Genomic DNA, 16,966 nt, shown 5'->3' with positions numbered 1-16,966 from the left:
GTTACCACCTATAATTACTTTTAAAGATTCATGTCCTGTAATGATCCAAGGCACTCCTGTTATCTCTTTCCAGCAATTGATCTGAAACATCTGTCATCAACACCCACATGGCTAAGAGAGCTGTTTTGCTCAGGAATGATTTGGAGCACAGACATTGTCATTGAGTTACAGTATGTTATGCATGCAAAATCAAAAATGTCACACAGCAGCCTCCAGCTGAAGATTTAATGACATCTAAATTGAAGCCAGTAGCATTTTGTATTGCAAGGTGGCAATGTAAACATATTTGTTTGCAAGGTTGCTGCTCTGCAGGTCTGATGTGGCAAAGCAGCAATAACAGATGACAAAGTGGATCCAGTTTCTGATGCTTTCAGCCCATGCCAAATCACTCATGGTCTGACAGAGAAGGACAGATTCAGAACCATCCTCTGCTTTGCTAGTTCAGATAATCTGTTAATTACTCTTACTGCTTATTACTTCACAGAGTCCAAGTTCAGAAAACTTGATTGCATGGAGAAACCTCCCATTGACCTCAAAGTATTTGTAGGACAAGATTTTGAACTGATCCAAAAGTCATTAACCTATATGCACTGACTTCTCACTTTGCTTTAATGAACAAAGTACGGCAAGGTATGTGTAATATGTAATTAGTAAAGACAAGCTGGCTTTTCCAGATTAAGTAATAACTGAAGGCGAGATCCTAAACTGAACTCATTAAAGTTATTTGGATTTACAATACCTCAGAATCTAGCTCTGGTACAAACTTTGGCTTCAAATTTAAACTTAGATGACTTAGTTTAGGGGAAATTGGTATTTGCTTCGTTATTTGCCCATTCACCATTTCACATTAGTGCTTGGATGGAGACAAGGACAGAAAAATCTGGGAGATTATTTCTGGCCAACTGAAAGGTTGGAAGAGGGAAGCTCTGCCTCTCATGTGTTTCACAGTCCAGTTTCCAATCAACAGAAGTATGAATTTGATGAGTTTTGCTGTTACAGAAAATTAGTCAGAAATAGTTAATTATCTCCTGCTGAAAATCAAGATAATTGTTATTTTTAAGACTTACTTTTTGGGAAAAAGAAGAATTAATAATCTCAAATCAATAAATAATCTCCAGAAGTGTGTTATTTTGTGTGTACGTTTGTTTGTTAGTGTGTGTATGGAAATTGCAATTGAAATTTTCTTTCAGAAGGCCAGAAATAATGAACTGATGGATAGAAAAGATTCTACTGTTAGTAAGCAGGAAAAAAAAATCCCATGAAAGGTAGAAGATGTACGTTTAAAGTGAAAATACCTTGGATTTATTAATTTATTTAGTAAAGTTTTACTTGGGGAAAAAGAATAAAGGGGGGAAAAAATGAATAGACTTTTCCCTGGCACTGTTCCTCTCTCCCCATCCCTGCTTTTAATATACCAAATAATTTTAATTAGTGTTCTACACATCTGAAGACAGGGAAATATTAGTTTTGATTGCTGAGGCTCCTCATAGGAGCCCTGAATTATAAACAGCCACAATGAAATCTGCAACTTCTTCATCCACCACCCATACTAGACCTCTGGAAGCAAAGTAATCTAGTCTATATAAAGCTTATCTGAATGAACACTGAATGACATTTTCTATCAAGTATAAAATATTGAGAAGTAGGACTTTAAGGTAAGGAGCTCCTACATAATTGCTATGCTAATAAAAGTAAGCGTTTAATATACAACATCACAGTAGTGGGTATTCTAAAGTAAATATATGTTTCAGAAATCTGTTTATAATTTTTTTTTATCAAAATTCAAGGAGTCCTGCTGCAGCAGTGTTTCCTTTTTAAGCAAGTCTTCCCCAAAACCTTTCCTGGGATGCGTGATATCCCTGTGAGTGCCCTGCTCATGATGCTGTTCCAGATCATTAACGTGATCCCTGCTGACACACCGTATGGTGGTGAATGGCCATGAGCAATACAAAGCTGCTAATGATGCCCTCAGCCCAAAACATGTATTTTAATGAATGTAGTAGGAACTTTCAGTTTTCAGCATGCAGACATCACTGGCAAACAAACACTCAAGGTTGTGTTTTGCTGCTGTACCCAAGAGAGATACATACACATTCACACATACATATTCAATGACTAACCCGTGTTGAAGTGGGAATAGGTATTATTTTATTCTACAGACTCAGAGCGGCTGCAGAAAGCCACCTGAAGAGGTCAAGATAGGTTAGAAGAGAGGCTACAAACAGGCCTGACAACATCTAGGGGGAGGAGGGAGAACTCTGTTTTTGCAGAGATCTCTTTTGATAATTTAATATTTAATATTATTTTGAGGAAGCCTGAAGTGCAAGGGCAGACTTTCATAAATGTTTTTAGGCCATTGAGTCACCTGGGTTCCCTGCAGCTAGGTCAAATGGTGTGAAAACCCTACAGCAGCACAAACTTCCAGCAACTTAAAGAAGAAAAATTTTCTTCTCTCCATTCCCCCAGGACTGGGGATCCAGCATCCTCCCACTCTCCCCACAACACATATCTGTCCTGCCTCATGACCCATCTCTGGCTGACCCTCTTCAGGAATTTTTAACCTTCGACAAAACCTCAAGTGCATTCAGGAGACATACCAAGAAGAACAAGCTCGTCTGAACATCCCAAGCACAGTAGAAGCTTTGGAAAGCTACCGTAACTTGCCTGGAGAAGAAAGGGAGAGTGAACACGTGGGAAAACACATCTTCCCCTAACCCTACCTCAGAAACTCTTAACAATGACACCTTTCATGCTTTTTCTTCAGGGAGCCGCTCTATGGAGGGGTCAGGGGGAGATGACCAACAATAATTTCTTTCTCTCAAGTTATATCCTTGAAACCATAACTTCTAGTAAGGCTTTTGACTTGCGTGGTGTGAAAACAGCATTTCTTTAATGAACAGCACATTCTCACAATTGACACTTCACAAAAGAAATAATGCCACCAGTATCTACCCAAATCTGCTTCTTCTTACCACAAAGCAAGATTTGAATTCACAGTAAGGCACCTTTTTCATACAGCCTGTTGTTCAATCTTAACAAATACCTAGAAACATTTGCAAAGTCAGCCTTACCTGCACCTGCATGCATGTGAGCTTTTGAGTTTTTTTTTTTTTTTTTTTAATTTACTATTCTTATTCTTTTTTAGGGCTGGGAAGGAAGCTTAGAACCCATGTAAGTAACTTCACTGAAAACAGACAAGGTGAAGGAAGTACTCAAACTAACCAACACAAAACTAATGTAGAACCCAGAAACACTTACCTGCCAGCTTCTGAACTTAAGTCACTGCCAAAATACTTCACAGGGAAGTAGTACCACCAAGGTTTTACTGTACTGAGAAGGCACCACTAACATAACTAGCTCACAGAGTCTCTAAAACCAATTCATAGAGACAGCAGAAAACATGAAGAAAAAGCAGTCTACTGGGGAACACTGAGTCCATTTCACCAGAACAGTAGAAAAACATCCTAGGTAACCTGAGCCTCAAACTCCCCTGGGGAGGCAATTCCTCCCATAAGTCCTCATGCTTCCTATGTAGCAAAGGTCAAATGATCCCTACCTGGCAGATTTCACTTCACATGTGCAGAGCCAAGAGACCTCGAGGAATAGGCTCATCAACCTGGTTTCAATGTTTTAGGTTCAATTGCTCCTTATCGTTAATAGAAATAACCTGACAAGGGGCTTAGTGGTTAGAGTTGACCTAATGAATTAAATACAAAAGGCACGTAAGGGTTATATTTATAGTACAAAGCCTGTTAAAATAAGATAAATAAACATAAATAAAAGAAATAAATAGCAAAAAAAAAGAAAAGAAAATTACCTAAATGGCAAAATTGCCGTCATAGATTTTCATCTGTCTAGTCACGACAGATAAAGAATATAGCAATCAGAAAGACTTGTCTTGAAGTTAACATTGTTTAAATTTGCTTTTCTGAGATCTCTTCTTTATGCAGGACTTTTCAAAATCTAGCGCCATGACCTCTGACTGCAGTATTTACTTTGGCTGCTTATAAACTGTCACGTATAAATGCCAGGATCCGAATCCTCACTCCCTATTCAGGTCAAGGACCGGGATGAAAGTTTTGGCTTTAATTTGGTTACATGACTACATTGCTGTTGTCGTGGTTTCCCCCGGCCAGCAGCTAAGCACCACACAGCTGTTCGCTCGCCCTCACCCCTCCCTCTCTGGGATGTGGGAGAGAAATAGGAAAACGAAGCCTGTGGGTTGAGACAGTTTAATAAGTGATGCAAAACACAATTACTCACCACCCACTGACCAGTGCCCAGCCTAATCCCGAGCAGCCGACCCCCCACCCCGGCTAGCCACCCCTATATATTGCTCAGCGTGACCCCATATGGTACAGAATGCTCCTTTGGCCACTTTGGGTCACTTGTCCTGGGTCTGTCCCCTCCTGGCTCCTGCTGCACCCCTAGCCTGCCCGCTGGCAGGACAGAGTGAGAAGCTGAAACGTCCTTGGCTTAGTGTAAACACTGCTCTGCAACAATTAAAACATCGGCGTGTTCATCCTAATCCACAACATAGCACCCTAGGAGGAAAATTAACTCTATCCTAGCTGAAACCAGGACAGCTGTTTTCTGGCAGGTCACGGGGAGAAGATTGGCTGGCTTGGGGGAGCTTCTGTACACGTGGCTTTTAGGCTGCAGCCAAACTGTTCCTCTAGATCTGGAAGTCTGAAGATGGTTAAGTGTTTAGAAAGCTGCCTGGCAGAGAAGGACCTGGGAGCATTGGTTGATAGACAGCTGAATATGAGCCAGCAGTGCGCTGAGGTGGCCAAGAAGGCCAACAGCATCCTGGCTTGCATAAGAAGCAGGGTGGCCAGCAGGACTAGGGAAGTGATTGTCCCCCTGTAGTCGGCTCTGGTGAGGCTGCACCTCGAGTACTGTGTTCAGTTTTGGGCCCCTCGCTACAAGAAGGACATGGAGGTGCTCGAGCAAGTCCAGAGAAGGTCAATGAAGCTGGTGAGGGGTCTGGAGAAAAAGTCTTATGAGGAGCAGCTGAGGGAGCTGGGATTGTTCGGCCTGGAAAAGAGAAGGCTCAGAGGCATCCTTATTGCACTCTACAGGCACCTTAAAGGAGGCTGTAGTGTAATAAATGGCTCAGTCTTCAAAATAGGACTATAATCAAAGTTTATGATTTATTAAAGGAATAGAGATAAGCAAACAGCACTGGGTGCGCTGGGAGTCTCTGCCTCACCAAGAAGCACACCAGTTACATCAAGCAGCTGATTTTTATGCTCCTAGGCTAATACATATTCATTACTACTTCTAAAAAATACAGGGTTATTATAATTAGTTTCCTGAATCCAAACCCTCCTACTGGAGCATGCGTATCAGTCTCTGGTGGTGCCTCTGGGGGTCTCTTGTGCTGAAGGCTCATAGTCTTCCTCTCTCTTGTCCTTCTCATTTGTCTAACTTGGCTGTATGTCAGAGACTTGCACAGCATCCCCTGCAAGCTTTGTCTTTTAGTCATTCTTCAGCTTTCCCCTTCTCCTTAATCTTCTGGCCAGATATCAGAGACTTGCATAGGTGTCCCATGCAGTAGTCATAATAGTTAGCAGTTATTCTGATTCCCCCCCCCCCCCCCCCCCCCAGATATCAGAGACTTCAAGGAAAAGCCTACAAATATATTTCCCTTCAAGCTCTCTATTGACATGAATTGCTAAAACATTTGTTTGCTAGATGCAAGAACTATATACATTAACCACTCTGTTTTTCTTAGACTTGTGGTTATATGAGGGTATGTAAGACAGACGGTCACATTCATCATACCGTGCAGCCCTAACGTTGTTCCATATTGACATGAATCAGATGAACACATTTCAAAGTAGTGAGGTGGGGGTTGGTCTATTCTTCCACGTGCCTGGTGACAGGATGAGGGGAAATGGGCTGAAGTTGTGCCAGGGGAGGCTTAGGTTGGATATTAGGAAGAACTTCTTTACTGAGAGGGATGTTAGGTGTTGGAATAGGCTGCCCAGGGAAGTGGTTGAGTCACCATCCCTGGCTGTCTTTAAAAGATGTTTAGATGTAGAGCTTAGTGATATGGTTTAGTGGAGGACTTGTTAGTGTTAGGCCAGAGGTTGGACTCTGTGATCTTGGAGGTCTCTTCCAACCTAAATGATTCTGTTGCAGTCTCCCAGCTCAGACCCAACCACCTATTAGTCTGGCGCAACAGATTTGTGTGTTCCTTGAACTAGCTGTTCCTTCACCTCCTCTTCAGATACAAGGACACACGTCTCTTTCATGATCCTTCATGAGTAAACAAGCCAGGAGAGATTAAAGCCCCTTTCTTCAGGTCAGTAAGATCCCTGCCTTTGGTTTCAGTGAGAATTCAGGCCCTAACAATTCAAGTGTCTTCTGGACAGTGCTTCTTCTGGGTAGGATAATTTCATTTCCCTTTTGAAGACTTACAAGCATGTAGTAACAAAAGCAAAGGCATAAAACGGTACCTGAGACACAGGCTACTTTTCAGCCTGCAGTGGACTGTATCATGATATCATATCAGGAAACGTAGAAAACAGTCTGTTGCTTCTCAGGTTTAAAGTTTTCCCTTAAAAGGTGTAAACCTCTATTAAGGTGTAAGAAAAGGTGTAATCAGATGTTTGAGTACAGTTCTCACGTATACATGTACATTTTCCTCTCCAGTTTCCAACTTGGAGTGCAACATTTTTCATCATGCTGTTACAAATTCCAAGTCAACTTAGCTTTATAAGATTTATTTATGGGATTAATAAAAGGCAAGTAAAGAGCGCTGGGTGTGCAGGGAGCCTGGGCTCCTCCAACACGCACACACGTTACATCAGGTGGCTGCTTTTTATGCTTCTAGTCTAATACATATTCATTACTACTTCTAGAAAAGGCAGGGTTATTATAATTAGTTCCCGGACTCCAAACCCTCCCACTGGCGCATACGTATCAGTCCCCGGTAGTCCCTCTGGGGGTTTCTCATGCTGAAGGCTCATAGTCTTCCTCCCAGGCTTTGTCCTTGTCCTTTGTCCATCTTGGCTGGATATCAGAGACTTGCCTGGTGTCCAATGCAATAGTCACAATAGTTAGCAGTTATTCTGAGACCCCTTTGTTCTCTTATCCCCAGATATCAGAGACTCAGGGCTTACCCTTCAAGCCCTCTATTGACAGAAATTGCTGGAGCATTTCTTACAATACTCTTAGATCAGGATTCTGATTCTAACAATAGTTCCTACTTCAGAGAACTTTTCCAGAGAAGAGAGAAGCAAACCAGGCCTGACTGCTTTGAATGAGACGGAGATAGCAAACAAATGTAAATGAAGAAAATCAATCTGTGGGAATGTTTTCAAAGAAGTGTCAGAGTCCTAAAGCTTTACATTGGTTCAATCCCTGAAAGTTAATTAGCGTAAACTCAGGTTGCATCATTGAATTTGAAGTAGTAGGATAGACTTGCACCATTGCAGAGCCTCAGTCGCGGATTAAATTGGCAATGCCTCTAAATCTATACAGGAAAGAGAGAAAAGCACACCTTTCTACTTTGTCAGCTACTGGCAGACCTAGAGAGAAAAAGAAAAAAAAAAAAGTTGTTAATTAAAAAGTAATGCTGTTTTAAGGAATTTCACCAAATATGTATTATTTGGTAGAAACCAGACAACAAATGAAAAGGAAAAAGAAACAGTAGAAAGTACATGAATGGACTTAATTTACATGGCAATGGACAACAAAGACAATCTGCAATGATGTCTAAGTGCCTTACACCATCCACCCTTGAGACAGAAAAATGGGATTCCCATATGATGTAAGGGGAGTGCAATCCTTCTCAAAATACAAGAGTGGGGTATGCTACTGAGTACTGAAAATGTTAAGACTAGGCAGCACCAAACTCAACAGAGAAGGCAGGCTGAGCCTCTGGTTGTTCATGTAACAGAAAAGAAAATGAGATTTTAGCCCTAAGCAATGATTTTTAGTGACAGGCAGGGAACTAGTTCTTTTGAAGCCAGGGACCATTTCAGCATCTTCAAAGCTAAAGAAATGGTTGATGGGTCTGCAGAATCACATCCCTGGCTCAAAAATCTGGGGACCAAGACTGAGGACACATTTCACAGTAGCGAGTGTTTTTGTTGTTGTTGTTGTTGTTGGTTGGTTGGTTGGTTGGTTTTTGATTGCTTTAGTTTTAAACACAGGTAGACCACAGATCAATAGCCAGCAGTTAAAGACTTAAGGAAGGAACACATAGATCAAATGAACCTAGTTATGGATATATACACAGAGAGCTAGTCTCCAAAAACCTGAGGGTCAGATTTCCTCATTATGAAGGAGGCTAGATATTCAAAACAACAGTGACTATTAAAGCAAACAGCAACACAGCAGACTTTCTAGGCTGATAAGCAAAAGGGAAAGAAAAAGAACAACTGCAAATTTACTGTCCCTTTCACTCCATGGAGGAAAAAAAAAAAAAAAAAAAAGCCACAACTTTATCTGATCTGGAGGGTTTATAGCATTGGTACCTGGAAAACACTCTAGTCCTCTGTACACATCTCAGCTAAAAGGCTTCCTTTCCTCACTTTCAGCCTTTCCACCCCACTTCTAGCAAGGGCCCATCCCAGAAGTAACACCACCCATTCCCTTCAGTGCCATTGGTAGTATTGCTGGGCAGACAGAAAGGATGGCAGGAAGGCCAGAGGCAGCAGCTATGACGCACCAGGAGCAAACTTCAGAACAGTCTCCATGGGATCTGCCCAAAGTAACATTGAATCATCAGCAGAAATGGGGAGCAAATCAATGTATAAATTGCCTTTCTCCGCCATCTTTCCCGTGTCTGTGGTAAATGTGAGGGAACAATCCTTCCTCCACAGCAGTGATCATAAACGATTTATTGCAACAAGGGGAACCAGGCTTTGTATTCCCCACTGCCACATTCTTCTGCTGCCTGCAGGAACAAATAAAAGCAAGTATTAAAATGATCACAAAGCTGCTATTCCTTCAAAGCAAAACAAGCCCAGAAAAACAGATGCATCTTGTGGTATCTGAGCTGTTGTGCCCTATAGCCAGAACTTTCAGTTTAAGTCATCTGTATGAACATAATACAGATAACTCTTTTCTTTCACTGATGTTAAGAGATATGAAACTACTTGAGACGACAGAACTTCAGAGGAATCATATTGCTTATGGGCAGCGTTGAGTGCTTTTAAAACAAGAGATTAGGGGACTTCTTATCAACCGCTGAAAGCAATTCAGGAAACAAAGACAGTTAAAGGAGTTTATTCTTCAAGCAGGCAAAAGAAAATGAAAAGCAGTTTCCAGACAAGATGAGCACGTAGATGGATCCTGTCCTCCCACCCTGAGCTATGCAGGAGAAGAGGGAGGGGGGGGGGGGAGGGAGGAGAAGAAAGAAAAAGAAAATAAAAACCATGAAGCACATATATACTCTCTCTCTCTCTTCAGCAGGAATGATATCAACATTTGGTATTTATATTTTTTTCTGTTTTTCATGGCAACACAATGTTCTTCATGTTGCAGACTCACAGAAAAATATACTTGCAGTTGTATACTTTGAACAAACACAAAGACTTTGATTTTTCCTGTCTCCTTCAAACAACTCTTACTGTGATACTAACTTAGTTCATCAGGCACAAGAGAAATCCAAAGTTTTCTGACTGTGTCTATGTTAACCAAAACTGTCATACAAGAGAAGCTGTTTTCCAGTTGTAAAATTGTCATAACCAGCTTAATAAGAAAATTTTGCTTCCAGAAACATGTGATGTTGGTAGGGATCAGTGCTTGTCTTTTCCAATAAATGCTTTGCTTTTTAAATAAAATACAGTGGGAAACTTCTGGTGAGACAATGTGCTAATAGTCCTTTTAGGATTGTTTTGCTTTTTGATGCTATATTCCTAATATGCCAAAGATGCCAAAGAAAGATGCATCCAGAGTCTGATCTCCATATGAACATTCAAATCTCTTTAAAAATCCAATACTCCTGAGATTTCTCAACTAGAGAAAATAATAGGGCAAGAAAAAAAAAATATACCCTGATAGGACAAAGACAGATTGCCATGTCTTCCTGCCATTTAGGGTCAAGCCATGTTGTCAACGTCCTTAGGGGTCAATGGCTGTCATTTATTTGTATTAGAAGCTTATTTAGGGATTCTCTCGGCTAAGTCTCTGAACCACCAGCAGCCTGTCAAGTTGTAAGAAATTCATGGGATGATTGCATGATTAATACATCAGGCTGTCACAGGAGCCATGTGTCCATGCATAGTGGGCCTACAGGCACAGAGAGAAGAAATGGAAGGAAGAATCAAATGTTGAAGAATTAAGTTGTATGAAAATGAAAATTTCTAGGGACATCTATCACAAGATGCTCTGTGTATGACGACTATTTTTTCCTCAGGAAACAGGTGGTCACTAGATTAATACTAAAAATTATAACAAATAAGATAATGAGGTTTGAGAAACAGCAGATGCATCTATTCACTGAATTTTTGATAGTGCATGTGTGAGACCAGGAGATGTGAAGAGCCTATAGACTAGTTGGAGAAAGCAGGCAGTAGATTTGCAATGAGAAGCAGACTTGTTTCTATTTGCTCTGCTGATTTCTTGCCAGAAGCAATCAGCCTTTCAGTTTGACTATCCTTCAGTTTTGTTCCCTCTTCCCATGTCCATCATCCCACCCCCAAGCACCCATCCATGTTTTCATCCATGTCTCTCTCACCCCCTCTTGGTCAGCTTTACCATAACTTGCTTTGCAGCAGTCACAAACCAGACGTGCTCCACTGTCTCAGACAAATCAAGAGAACATGTCTTGCCCCAGGTCATTCAACAGAGCTCAAATCAGCAGGGACAGGAATAGACCTGAGGTTCATCGCTACATTCCCCAGGTCTCAGTGTGCAACAGCTCCCAGGGTAGGAAAGGTCAGTCCATGGCTACAAGCACCATCCAGCAGGATCCCACTTACCCTTTCAGCAATATCTCTGGCACTACAAGAACTCTTATGATACTTTTCTTAGTTTTCTCAAACAGTAGACAACTTTTCAACAGAAGAAACTGCTGTTCTGTTCTGGTAATCAAGTCAGGTTTATAAACAATATGGAAAGGAAGCCTTGTTGGAGTTTTCATATGACAGGCCTAAAACTGAGTGAAAGACAGATTGCTTTCGTGCTGTTTACCTCATATTAGGGTCTCACTGGAATTAGGGAAGAACCTTCATATTGCTGGTAAGCAGATGGGATTCACATCATATAGCACCAATGCTTGATAAGTAGACATTTGTCTGAACTTTTCCTCCAAGATACACTTAGTTGATAAGCCAATGAGTCTCCTAAAGCAAAGCTCTTTGAAATAAATAAATATTTCAAAGCAGTCAGATGAGGCTGCACAAGAGTGCAAAGAAGACATTATTTCATTTCATTGACAACTAGTGAGTCTAGGGAGACTAGTTCAGATGGAGATAACTGTACTGGGAACATAGGCAATTAAGAGAGATGACTCACCTGAGACTTCCCTCCTCTCCTTCCTCCTCCTCCTCCCCCCCCCCCCGTAAAAGCAGTCCCTGGGATCTCATTTTGGAATTTTGATTTTCAAAAGTAATTTTCAGCTGCCTGAACTTAAAACACAAACCAAAGAACCAACCTCTCTCCTCAAAACCAGCTCTTGATGGTCCAAGAACTTAATGCTGTGACTTCTTCCTGTGGATCAGTCATGGCAAGTGAGTGGGGAGAATTCTATGATTTTATGTTGTGAACCCCAAACTTTTATGGGTGAATATGTAAATAAATAAATATGGATTTAATTGCTCCAATTTTCCTTCTCAGAGTCTACCAATACTTGATCATATTTCTCACACATAATCATGTCTTGTTTGCATCTTGTACAGTGCAAGTGAAATTCTAGTCTGTTTAGAATTAAACTAAGTGTGGCTTCAAGTTCTACAAATCAAAGCTGTGGAATTTGTATCCATTGTCCCATTTAATGGGTTAATGTCTGTGCAGGGTTTTGAACATTTCAGACATTATTTAAATTGCGTGTATTATTATGATTTATCTGATTTCATGACAAGCTGTACATTTCACAGTTTTCAGTTTTGATGCATCTCCAAGGTCTTATCTGAACTTAAGTGTTTCCAAAGAATGCAATACTAAAAGATCTCTCAGCATGGTTGAAATTTATCCTAGAAAAGAAAACAAGAACTGAAAGCTAACTCAGCTCAGATGTTCTGTTATGGAAACAAAGAATAACACCTCTCTGAGCTGTACTGCTGAAAAGATTTTCTTACCATTATATATGCAGAATTTCTTGCCATTACATTCACAATATGCAATTTTATTGCATATATCACTGCAAGAAATCTATTACATTTACTAGCGTAGATGTAAGCAAATTTTTCAAGTATATTTCTTTCCAATATGTCAGAGCTTTGAAAAGAGAAACTTCTAGATGTTGCAACAAGCCAGCAGTTGTAATGTCAGGTTACAGGATAGTGGCTGGACTGACCTTGCAGGTCATCTTTTGATCAGATAGGTACCCAAGGTGTCTCACCATCACTCTTACCCACACCTCCTCCTCAGAGCTGGTCACTGGATCACAGGTCAGGCTGACCAGTTGTGTTTCTTCTTCCCAGAGAAACAAAGAAACTGGATTATAAGCACACTAGGTAGTAAAAGGTGAGAGTTCATTATGCAAGTTCCAGTCTGATGTGAATAAGGTGTGACTGGTCAACATGCTGGCAAAAAAATAGCATTCATATCCCTAATTAAATAAAAATAAAAAGTAAAAACGTGAGCCAGCAAATACTGAAATGTTGGGGGTTACAGAATTCATCTTGCTGCACAATTCTTGCAGTGTCTCATTGCAGCTCTCTCTCCTACATAGGGAAGAAATGTTTTGATACAGATAACCAAATCTCTTTTTGTTGAACATTCTCTATGCCTTGGAATACCTGCATTAACACTTTATAACGAGATATCCAAACTACAAACACACACACAAAACAAAAAATCCGAATTAATTTTATAGCCATTTTAAAGAAACTTTTTCTTTTCTGCTGATATCTTGGGGGGAAAGTTAAAATAAATAAATAAAATAATAATGATAAAAAAAAAAATCCTTGGTAATCTGGCAGTATATTTCAGCCTTTGATCTCCATAAAAGAGAGATGATCAGAAAAGCATATCATGTATGTCAAAGTCTGACGCTGATCTTCTTTGCCTTGACTACTTCATTTACAACATTATGTTTATGTGGCGACCTTGATGGATCAGCATTAAATAAGATAAGCTAGGAGAGCCTTGTAGAATGTCATGACAGTAAGTTTTCAAGAAGTTCTCACTCAGAATATAAAGAAAATAAAGAAAACAACATACTGAAACTCATCACAAAAAATATGTTCTGGAGTTATTTACTTTTGAGTTAAGGCTAAGGATACAGCAAAATATATGGAAAGATTTGATTATCCTTCCAGTCTTGGAATGTAGTTTGTTAAATATTCATCATTGGTTATACATTCATATTGCGTCTCTTCACTGAGGTAATGAAAGCTATTTCTAAAGAAGTTACAGAGCTTATACATGTTCCTAGCCCCAGGCCAGATCTCTCTGATTTTGAGGAGACAGGAATATTCAGTTCAAAGCTTTGAGAACCCCGTCTAAATCCACCCTGTCCCAAGACCAGAACATCACTAGCAAGGCATAGAGTCCAGTTTTTCCATTTCATTCTTCCTTGCCCACTCAAAGAAATAACAATATGAAGCAGAAAGGCCAAGACCTCCATGAACTCCAAGAGCTCTACACTTTTAAAATCTGGAAACTGAAAAAAAATGCATTTTCGTAGAAGTGAAATGAGGTTGTGGTTTTATTTAGGAAAAAAAAAAAGAAAAAATAATTTTGGTCCTGTCCCAAGACTGCATAATGAACTGAGGACTGTGAGAAATAAATATCACTTCCTTCCAGTTCCACACTTTTTCTCTGTCTTGCATTATTATTGTTTTAAACAAATTAAGAGCCACACGGTAGTTTTTCATTAAAAAAGGAAAAAAAGAAAAACTTTTCCATTTCCTTCCTTCAAATCACTTTCAGAGTAAGACAATAAGGTACAAAAGAAGCAGAAGGCTGAAAGAAATAACAGATTCAGTCACATTATTCACTGAGATATTGATAGATCAGTATCTGGCAATACACAAAACACTAACTGAAGCAGAAATTTTGCTATTGCTGTGGGGGAGCTAAATAGTAAAATATATGTAAATAGTAGCAGGACTGATATACTACTAAAATGGAAGGGGAAAGAAAACTAAAGTTCTACCATTACCACAAATGAAATGGTCTAGTTTGAAAGGAAGATAGGGGATGGAGATTATCATGGTTGGAAGTAAGCATGAATTTTGTATCACACCAATCTATCATATAAACATACCTTTTTCAGCAGAGGCCTCCAGTTCTGCAGGCAAGGATGTTAGCTTGATAGAATAGAAACATCTTCTGAATCACCTAAATTTTCTGTTCAGTCCCTCCATTACAAGGAATAGACTCTTTCTGACTCAACTTAAACATGTGAGATGGGGTGAGAACTCAGCATGAGCAATTAGAGCTACAGGAATCAAAACTTTTATGGTCCACATCTTTGCTAGAGCAAAGATAAGATTTAAAGGCTCAGAGGGTAACTCAGTCTTTTTGTTGAGGAATAAAAGAATTTTCTTGCCTGACATAATTCTTCACAGAAGGCCAATCTAAATGCACCGTTTTATTACCATACCATTTATGGTTCCAAAAGAATCAGAAAGATTACCCACCTGGAAATGATTGATATCTCCTAGTTTCAGAACACGAGGTGATAAAAGTTAGGAAAATAAAAAATAAATATAATACAACAAAACAAGAAACTCTGAGAAGAATCTCATGATTTTGCCACCAGCCGCTGTATTTATTTACCCCCTACTATCGTTTTTGCAATGCACAGGCCTCTAATGTAGGCACAGGAGACACAAATTGCAGATTACTCTTTGACTCCTGTAGACTTCAATCAATAGAATCACATGTGATATGAGAATTAAATCTCTGAGGTTTTCATGGATGTGAACGAGAGTGCAAATTTCAGTTCTATTGACAACTTTCTAATCCTGTTGCACAATTATATCACCTCGGACGAAACAATATTAATATTGACATTTGGCCATAACTGCATCACTGGCAGAAGGAACAGGACACAAGGTAAAATAGAACAAATCTAATAATCAAACCAATAATGCTGTAGCATTGGGTTTCATTATTATAAGCTCTGCACGTTATGCTTTACTTTTCATGCTACTGAAATATTTTAGAGCATTTCTCTTGCAACAGTGAAGTGTAAAGAAATTTCAAATAGCACAAAAGGATACAAACCTAATCAAACAGTTTATGCTGTAAAGCCACCCAGTCATTCTCTTAGGGTAACAATGAGCATCAGTCAAAGTTATATTATTCGTTTATGAGTTGCCGTATCTAGTTCTTGAAGGCATATTGTTTCTCTGTTCCAAAGAGCTACTTTCATATGGAAAGAACTGCTTGCAGCATCAACTGGAGTAGGTTCACCTAAGGACAGACTTTGCCTATGGCTCTCAGTGGTCTATGCAGGAGTCTCAACTTCACCGGAGTACAAATGCAACAAAAGATGCTCAGCTGTTTTATAGGGATCACTCCCAAAGCACTCTAACAAAGGGAGAAAAAAAAAAAAAAAGGTTGAAGTAGCCCACCTTGATAGCAGAGGTGCATGATCTTACAGAAGTGCCAAGTATCTTGTGCTGTTACTTAAATCATTATCATAAACAGATATAACTTATATAGAGATCCACTCTCTGGGATGAGCAGTCATAAGAAACACTTAAAGAAAAGGCTAAATGTTAGAATCAGTATTTATCTTTCTCTGGCTGCTACTGACACCTCTGAAAGGCCTGGATTGATCTTTTCACTTCTTCCTTATCACTTACAATCAGTTGCACCTGAGTGCCTAGGTCAGAAGCTCTCATTACCTGGCCTGAAATACACAGGTAGTAATACTGGGACAAAAACCAGGAACTTTGCATGATGAGAGTACTTGACAGCAATGCATCTGTAACTTCCATTGTTCAGCTTTGGCCCTGTCAAAAGGGTCTAGCAACATGAAAGGTGAAACTATATGATGACCAAGGAGATCCTGCCAAATCATTAGGCAGTGCTCCATAGACCTCTTAAAAAAAAAAAAAAAAAAAAAAAAAAAAAAAAAAAAAAGAAAAAGACACCACTTAATTGTCCACATTAAAAATGAATTAACACATCACAGGAACACATCCTCTAGAGCCCTGACATTCATGTGCATTTTAATAGCTAATTAAAACACTTTCACCTCTTACAATTGCCAGTAAATCCCAGGCAAGACCTTCTTCTTCAGTTTCAAGCCAAGAGTGAAAAAGAAGGAAATGAAAATGTGCAGTTATTGCAGTGGTGGGAGAGAGGCAGAAGTAGATTTTCAGATTGCCTTTTACTAAGATACTTTTTACTGTTCAGAAGAGATATTTCTCTTCCTGTGCAACACTTTTGGGTTGTACACTCAGTCACATCGACTCTATTTATTTATTTTTTCAGAAGTATAAAGGCAGCCATTGAGATTTGCTCAGTTTTCACAGCTCCCATATCCTTCAACTGCACTGTTACCAGACAGAGCATTCAGAACAAGATTAAGAAAGTGAATAAAAAAATGAAAAACAAAATCAAACACAAACAAAACACTATTTCTACCTCCTCTCACAACACTGTCTCACATATTTTGTGAAGTCATTGGTTGATGATGACAGTTCCTCATGTTCCAAGAAAACTTGAAGATCTAGACCATCTGCAACAGCTTCATGAAAATCTATCTAGAAACTCCTCTGGAAACATTTTAAGCATATATTTTGAATCCCCATAGAGGGGAGAAAAGAATGTATACAAAGTTTACAATGAGAGTTTATTTTTATTTTTGTTACCAAAAGTAAGT

At 39.5% G+C, this 16,966-nt stretch overlaps 1 long non-coding RNA gene across 2 annotated transcripts; it reads right to left on the bottom strand.

Annotated features, from left to right (window-relative positions):
* Positions 1 to 5,655: 5,655 nt before the first annotated feature.
* Positions 5,656 to 15,876, bottom strand: LOC110353400 (uncharacterized). Of its 2 annotated transcripts, none has more exons than XR_011810377.1 (3): positions 15,708 to 15,876; positions 8,684 to 8,911; positions 5,656 to 7,538 (listed from the first exon to the last, which is right to left on the bottom strand). It is a non-coding gene; the product is annotated as an uncharacterized lncRNA (long non-coding RNA). The 2 variants fall into 2 exon arrangements; XR_002403848.4 differs by lacking the exon at positions 15,708 to 15,876 and adding an exon at positions 15,358 to 15,598.
* Positions 15,877 to 16,966: the final 1,090 nt, after the last annotated feature.

The sequence above is a fragment of the Anas platyrhynchos genome, chromosome 6 (assembly GCF_047663525.1).
Source record: "Anas platyrhynchos isolate ZD024472 breed Pekin duck chromosome 6, IASCAAS_PekinDuck_T2T, whole genome shotgun sequence".
NCBI lineage: Eukaryota > Metazoa > Chordata > Aves > Anseriformes > Anatidae > Anas > Anas platyrhynchos.
The sequence above is the reverse complement of the archived record's forward strand: the minus strand, read 5'-3'. Positions and strand labels throughout refer to the sequence as shown.